Below are 8,408 nucleotides of genomic sequence, written 5' to 3'. Positions count from 1 at the left end.
TTGGCTTGAGCCCCTCTCACCCCAGTCAAGGCATATATGAGAGGCAATCAATGAACTGTTAAAGTGATGCAACTACGAGTTGATGCTTCTCATCTCTTCCCTCCCTCTCTTTCCTTTCCTCTCTCTCTCTTTCTCAAAAAAAAAAAAAAGAAAGAAAAATGAGACCAAAAATGAAACCAAAATCACCCTTTTGAAATTTATAGTGGTTTGAATGAATAATGTAAAAGAATCAGGGTTCTTCAACTGTAGAAAAAATGTTAATTGCTATTCCCTTTAAGAGGTTACACTATTATATCATTAAAGTCTCTTTGCAATAATTTAAATTGAGTTATTATTCTATATTAGAGATCTTCTAAATGTGAAAATTATAATATTTACCAAATAAAAAATCACTGTGCGCCTGACCTGTGGTGGTGCAGTGGATAAACCATCAACCTGGAACATTGAGGTCTCTGGTTCAGAGCCATGGGCTTGCCTGGAATTCAAGGTACATATGGAAGTTGATGCTTCCTGCTCCTCCCCACCTTCTCTCTCTCTCTCCCTCCCTTCTCTAAAATGAATAAATAAAATCTTTAAAAAAATCACCTTTTTACTCGGTGTCATTAATTATTGTCTTCAGCATGAATAATAATTTAGAAAATGAACTGTACATATTGAGTAAAAGCTGTCTTTTCTATGGTATCACTTTATATTGAACATTTTAAGTTTATTCATTATCCAGAAGCTGACACTCTCATTTTAAAAAAATTTTCCTCCGCTTGTTCAAAATCAGCCAAACAAAAGACTTGGCGATAAATATTTTTAATCTAATTAAGTCATCAGAACTGATCTTACACTTAAAATACACATAACATAAAATGGACCATTTTAAAGCATATGATTGTGTAGCATTAAGTACATTCACAATGTCGTATAGCCATAACCACAGTCTAGTTCCAGACTTTTTTCATCACCTCCAAAAGAAAGCTGGTACCCATTAAGCAGTCACTCTTAATTTCCCTTTTCTTGAGTCCCTGGCAACCTCTAATATGCTTTTTCTCTCTCCGAGTTTTCCAATCCTGGATATTTAAGTGGAATCATACAGTATGGGGACTTCTGTGCCAGGCTTCTTTCACTAAGCATTGTGGTTTTTTGTTTTTGTTTTTGTTTTTTCATTTTTCCGAAGCTGGAAACCGGGAGGCAGTCAGACAGACTCCCGCATGCGACCGACCGGGATCCACCCAGCATGCCCACCAGGGGGTGATGCTCTTGCCATCTGGGGTGTCACTCTGTTGCATCCAGAGCCATTCTAGCGTCTGAGGCAGAGGCCACAGAGCCATCCTCAGCGCCCGGGCCATCTTTGCTCCAATGGAGCCTTGGCTGCGGGAGGGGAAGAGAGAGACAGAGATGAAGGAGAGGGGGAGGGGTGGAGAAGCAGATGGGTGCTTCTCCTGTGTGCCCTGGCCGGGAATCGAACCCAGGACTCCTGCATGCCAGGCTGACGCTCTACCACTGAGCCAACCGGCCAGGGCTGCAGCATTGTGTTTTTAAGGTTCATCCATGTTATGTTGTAGCAAGTATCAGTACTTCATTCCTTTTTGTGGCTAAATAATATTTTATTGTATGGATAGCCCAAGTTTTGTTTATTTTTTCATTCATCCACTGATAGACATTTGGGTCTACTGTGAATAGTGCTGCAGTGAACATTCAGGTACATGTCTTTGTTGAAAACCTGTTATAGCTCTAGTTTCAAGATCCTCTCAGATAGTGCTAAATGTCTTTGGAAAAAAAATGAACTGGTTGATAGGACAAGAAGAGACTGACCAGTCGTGGCACAGTGGATAGAGTATTGACCTGGGACGCTGAGGTCCCAGGTTTGAAACCCCGAGGTCGCCAGCTTGAGCAGGCTCATTCAACTTGAGCAACAGGCTCACTAGCTTGAGTGAAGGGTTGTCTGCTTGAGTGTGGGATTATCAAAATGATCCCAAAGTCATTGGTTTGAACCCAAAGGTCGCTGGTTTAAAGCCCAAGGTTGCTGGCTTAAGCCTTCGGTCCCTGGCTTGAGAAAGGGGTCACTAGCTCAGCTGGAGGCCTGACCCCCATCAAGACACATGATGCTTCTTATCTCTCTCCCTTCCTGTCTGTCTGTTTCTCTCTTGCCAAAAAAACAAACAAACAAAAAAAAACCCTAAGACTTGGAAGAAAGGGTCTTGATAATGCATTTGTTTGTTTGCTTAGTTCCTGTCTTGCCTCCTTGAACACAAGCACCATGAGTGCCAGGACTGTATCTGGTACGTTCACTGCTATGCCTTGAGAGTTTGAATAAGCAAACAGGCAATGGCCTGAACACATATAAAAATGAAATTCCGACCCACAATCTGCATCAACCAGCCCAGGAAACCATTTCATCATCTACAGTAACCAGCCCAGGAAACCATCTGCTATCCCTAAGTTATACTTGGAGGAAGTCAGATCACTATCTCTAACAACCAGCCCAGGAAGCCAAACAATAACCCCTGTAACAATCGGTTCCAAATGGCCAAAAATCGATTACTGACAACTTCCCCAATTTTGGACTTCTAACTTAGGACTAACCAGAGAAAGTCAAATGTGCACTTCTAACCAATCACGTAGGATACCCCAGCTCTAGTTAGGCACCTCCGGCTTCCCCATGCCCACAGCCTTCAGCCGGGGCATGTAAGGAGCCTTCCTTTTCTCCACTATAAAGCTTTCCCACTCTTCTGCTGGCCTTTGAGTCTGCCAAAACACAAATAATGGTGGCTGAGTCTTTGCCATAGCGACCTCTGGATAAATAGCTTCTGCTTGTTTTCCTTGTGATAGTCTCTGTCCATTTCCACAACCTCCACCATCTGGACAGAGCCTTGAACACAGAGGGTGTCGGTACAGCCTCTACTGATGATGGGAACACACATTGCCGAGGAGGGGCCAGTGCAATCTTGTCATTCCCTTCTGGGACATGTAAACCCACACAGCACACTCTCCCGTCTTGTCGCAGCTCTACACTCTCTCTAATTCCAGACCTGCCTACACAGTAGCCAACTCACCACCTCTATCTGGACATCCTCAGGCCCCTGTGTTACAGTAGATAGTTAGCTAGTTAGGTGTTAACAAAAGAGAGAAAACTGGCTAAACCTGATTAAGTCGGGGAAACTACAGTTTCACAGAAACTCCAGGGAATAGCTGGAATCCCCCAGCCCAGCCAAACAGATTAACGGATTAACGTTGGAGTGGACAGGAAAGACCAGCTTTCCGATCATCTCTGGCGACAACCAGCCAGTTCCCCCAGATTAATAGGACAGTGAGGGGGAAATTCCTCTGCTGAGGCATGCCCATTAGAAGCCAAGATGACGCAGGGGGAGGGTCCTTTTACTATGAGTGCCTGGGCAGTAGGAGCAAAACGGTGACCATAAAGGTCACCTAGGAAAGGGATTGGATGGGGGAGGCATAGGCATAGCCCCAGGAAGATCCAGGAAAGAGATTGGATAGTTTGAAAAAAAAGCTTAGTCTTGCCCAAGCCCAAGGAAATATCAGCAAAGCTGGTGCCCTCTCTCTTTTCAGTGGCCTCGCGGCTAAAGCACAGTGCCCATCGTGGGCCGAACAAGAACAGAGATGGTGCTGGACTACTGGAGCCTCGATGCCAGGCTAATGGCGCCACAGCTCGGGGCCCTGGCCCTCCTCCTGGCCTCATGGGGACGAGTGTGGGCCTGTGGCCCCAGGGACTGGACTTTTTCCCCAGTGAGACAGAGCTGAGCACCTGGTCACGGATGAGGCATCGCCTAAGCCCTTCCTTTGATTTAGCTGCAATAAGTCTTTCCACTGTAGCTCAGATCCTCCTCTGCGCATGTCCCTGAAATGCATTTCCTACAATAACGTGGAGGAATCCCATTTCCTCTGGCAACACCTGGAACTCAACATGTCCCAGACCTACCAGTCACCTCCTCCCTTCCACCCAAACCTCTCCCACCAGTTTCCTCACCCAGGATCCCCACCGAGCGCCCTGGCTGGAACGTGGGGAGTCAGCCTATGTCCTCCCTCTCGTCCTCCCCAACCCATAATCCGTCAGTCAATCCTGTTGGTTCTATTCCAGAATGCCCGGGGAGTCCAGCCCTTTCCCCTGCTCCATGCCTGGGGCTGGCCTCCACTGCAGCAACAGCCCAGAACTGGTCTGACTGCCTTCAGTCTGGCCTCGGAAGCAGCCAGGGCACATTTCCCCAAACAACCCATGTCTGACCGGGAGACTTCCCTGCATAGCAGCCTCATTGGTCACCATCAGGTTAGAGTCTAAACTTGAGAGAAGAGGCTCTCTGGAGCCCCCCAGACCTGGTGGTACCTGACCACCTTTCCAGCTTTCCCTCTGGTGCTACCTACATTCTAACCCTGAGCACCCCGTGGCACTCCCTGCCCTCCCCCGGGGTCTGGCTGGCTGGTGCCTCTGCCAGGCACACCTCCCTTCTTCCGTCCCTCCCCTTCCCTACTTGGCAGGTGGCTCCTCTTTTTCAAGCCTCAGGGAGTCACTGTCTTGGTAGGGAAGACTCCTGGCTGCTGCCACAGTCCCTTCCCGATACCTGACGCTCCGGACTCCGTACACTAGGATGAGATTTTTGCTGGTCAGTCCCCTGCCTTCCCTCTGTCGTGTAAATTCCTAGAGGACAGTGGTTTCAGTTTTTAACCTTTGTCATCTCAGAACTAAGTAATAATGCCTGGCACTTGGCAGATATCAAAATGTCAACATTTGCTGAGCAAATAGATGTTTGCTAAAGAAAAGAGCTGTATCAGGGCAGGATTTCCCAACAGAGTTTCAGGCCACTAGTGAAACAGGGGAACCCTTCTCCTCACACTATTTGGAGAGAATTTTCTATTTGATGGTTGGATGAAAAGCAACGAAGTCATTATTCTGAGAAAAAATGAGGATATGAAAACTTCGTTGAATTTCTTTTCATGCCTTTTGCGTTCTAGGGTTTTTCTCCCCCCCCCCCCCACTATGTTCTCAATTTGACTTGTAATAATTGACCCATGAAACTTGTTTTTAAAGAAATGTTAGGAATATGGAAGATATAAGTAATTATATAACCTTTGGTTAATTTTTTTTTTTGTTAGGACCCATAAGAAAGACTTTTTTCATATTTCTTCCCTTTTTTTTCTTCCCTTCTTTTTTTTTTAAATTTTTTTTATTTATTTATTTTTTACAGAGACAGAGAGTGAGTCAGAGAGAGGGATAGACAGGGACAGACAGACAAGAATGGAGAGAGATGAGAAGCATCAATCATCAGTTTTTTGTTGTGACACCTTAGTTGTTCATTGATTGCTTTCTCATATGTGCCTTGACCGTGGGCCTTCAGCAGACCGAGTAACCCCTTGCTTGAGCCAGCGACCTTGGGTCCAAGCTGGTGAGCTTTTGCTCAAACCAGATGAGTCTGCACTCAAGCTGGCGACCTCGGGGTTTCGAACCTGGGTCCTTCCGCATCCCAGTCCAATGCTCTATCCACTGCGCCACCTCCTGGTCAGGCGAAAAGGTTTTTTTATTTATTTATTTTTAATTCTTTTTTCATTTTAGAGGAGAGAGAGAGAGAGAGAGAAGCGGGGGAGGAGCAGGAAGCTTCAACTCCCATATGTGCCTTGACCGGCAAGCCCAGGGCTTCGAACCAGCCACCTCAGCATTCCAGGTCGACGCTTTATCCACTGCGCCACCACAGGCCAGGCCTCTTCCCTTCTTTTTAAAAAACATCTTAACCTCTATTGAGTAAATTTATATTTTTGTCTTGTGTTTCCCTCTTTGCCTGACTTCCACGAAGCTCGGAGCCGAGTTTGTGGCTCATATTTTATAATTACATAGTAATGCAGTGCATGCATTTCTGACCACTGACTTCACAGATGATTATTTAACCTTTATTTTTTTCTTTTTATTACCTTTATTTTTTCAAGCTTAACTATACTATGTTTTTTTAAAACTTTTTAAATTAATTGACTGTTTTTTAGAACCGTTCTGTAGAAATAGCAGGTGTATAGAAAAAAAAATTGAGCAGAAAGTACTGGGAGTTTCCACATAATTTCTTCCCTTAAATTTCCCCTATTATTAACAATTTGCATTGGCATGGTCCATTTGTTACAATTGATTGTACAATACCAACATGTTATTATTAACTTAAAATGTATAACTTATACTAGCGTTCACGCTCTGTGGTGCACAGAGCTATGTGTCCACCATTTCACAGAATGGTTTCACTGCCCTAAAAATCCCCAGTGATTCACCTTATGACTGCCACCCAGCACCTAGTTCTGTTTCTATTTTGAATCACTTAAGGAAAAGAACAGAAAGGAATCATAACCACTTTATCCTATCATCTTATAAAAACTTTTAAACATCACTAAAGGTTGGGAAAATAATACAGTGAACACCAGGATACTTTGTGTGTGTGTGTGTGTGTGTGTGTGTGTGTGTGTGTGTGTGTGTGTTTACAGAGACAGAGTCAGAGAGAGAGAGAGATAGGGACAGACAGACAGGAACGGAGAGAGATGAGAAGCATCAATCATCAGTTTTTCGTTGTGACACCTAGTTGTTCATTGATTGTTTTCTCACATGTGCCTTGACTGTGGGCTTTCAGCAGACCAAGTAACCCCTTGCTCGAGACAGCAACCTTGGGTCCAAGCTGGTGAGCTTTGCTCAAACCAGACGAGCCCGCACTCAAGCAGGCGCTCGGGGTCTCGAACCTGGGTCCTCTACATCCCAGTCCCTCGCTCTATTCACTGTGCCACCACCTAGTCAGGCCAGGATACTTTTTTAACTTGAATTCAACACATTTTAACATTTTGTCATTTTTGCTCTTTATTATTTATTGATTTTGTTTGTTTTGACTTATTTTATTTTTCTGAATCATTTGAAAGGCAGTTGCAGCCATTGTGAACAGTTAGTTCATTCCTAGATACTCAGCATTCATATTATAGGACTAAAGACACTGCTGCACAATCTCAATGCCATTATCGTAACTAAGGAAATTAACAGCGATTCCATACTGTTGTCTAACGTCCGGTCCACATTCACATTTCAGAATGGCTTTCATGACTACTTTGTTTGCTCAAACCAGATGCAATTAAAATTCATGTTTGGCATGTATTGTTGTCTCTTTGGTCTCTTTTTATTTAGAACATTCCTCTCATCTCTTTCCATCTATTTTGGGGAGGCATTGACTCTTTTTTTTTTTTGATAGAGACAGAGAGAGAGAGTAAGAGAAAGGGATAGATAAGGACAGACAGACAGGAATGGAGAGAGATGAGAAGCATCAAACATCAGTTTTGCATAGCGACACCTTAGTTGTTCATTGATTGCTTTCTCATATGTGCCTTGACCATGGGCCTTCAGCAGATCAAGTAACCCTTTGCTCAAGCCAGTGACCTTGGGCTCAAGCCAGTGACCTTGGGCTTCAAGCCAGTGACCTTTGAGCTCAAGCCAGCGACCATGAGGTCATGTCTATGATCTCATACTCAAGCCAGCAAACCCACGCTCAAGCTGGTAAGCCTGTGCTCAAGCCGGATGAACCGCGCTAAAGCTGGCAATCTTGGGGTTTCAAACCTGGGTCTTTCACGTCCTAGTCCAACGCCTTATCCACTGTGCCACTGCCTGCTCAGGACTTGTTTTTAATTCTGTAAAATATACATAACATAAAATTTGCCATCTTAACCATTTCTAAGTGTTCATTCAGTTCAGTGGTATTAAGTACATTTCTATTGTTCAATCATCACCACATCCATCCCCAGAATCTTTTCCATCTTGCAGAACTGAAACTCTTTGTATATTATACAATAATAACTCCCTATTTCTTTTCCAGCCCTCTGGCAACCAATCTGCTTTCTGAATGATGTGGTCTTTTTTTTCTTTACATCTAAAAAAGCCATACATATTTAATGTATACAACTTGATGAGTCTGAAGTATACATCTGTGAAACTGTTACCACAAATAGTGCTGGAAACATAACCAAAACCTCTAAAAGTTTCTTCACTCGCTCTTTTTTGTGTGTGATAGAATATTTAACATAAGATCTACCCTCTGAACAAAAATTTTTTTTTTTTTTGTATTTTTCTGAAGCTGGAAACAGGGAGAGACAGTCAGACAGACTCCCGCATGCGCCCGACCAGGATCCACCCGGCACGCCCACCAGGGGCGAAGCTCTGCCCAACAGGGGGCGATGCTCTGCCCCTCCGGGGCGTCGCTCTGCCACGACCAGAGCCACTCTAGCGCCTGGGGCAGAGGTCAAGGAGCCATCCCCAGCACCTGGGCCATCTTTGCTCCAATGGAGCCTCGGCTGCAGGAGGGGAAGAGAGAGACAGAGAGGAAGGGGGGGGTGGAGAAGCAAATGGGTGCTTCTCCTATGTGCCCTGGCCGGGAATCGAACCCGGGTCCCCCGCACGCCAG

The sequence above is a fragment of the Saccopteryx leptura genome, chromosome 4 (genome assembly GCF_036850995.1).
Source record: "Saccopteryx leptura isolate mSacLep1 chromosome 4, mSacLep1_pri_phased_curated, whole genome shotgun sequence".
Classification (NCBI taxonomy): domain Eukaryota; kingdom Metazoa; phylum Chordata; class Mammalia; order Chiroptera; family Emballonuridae; genus Saccopteryx; species Saccopteryx leptura.
Note: the sequence above shows the minus strand (reverse complement) of the source record.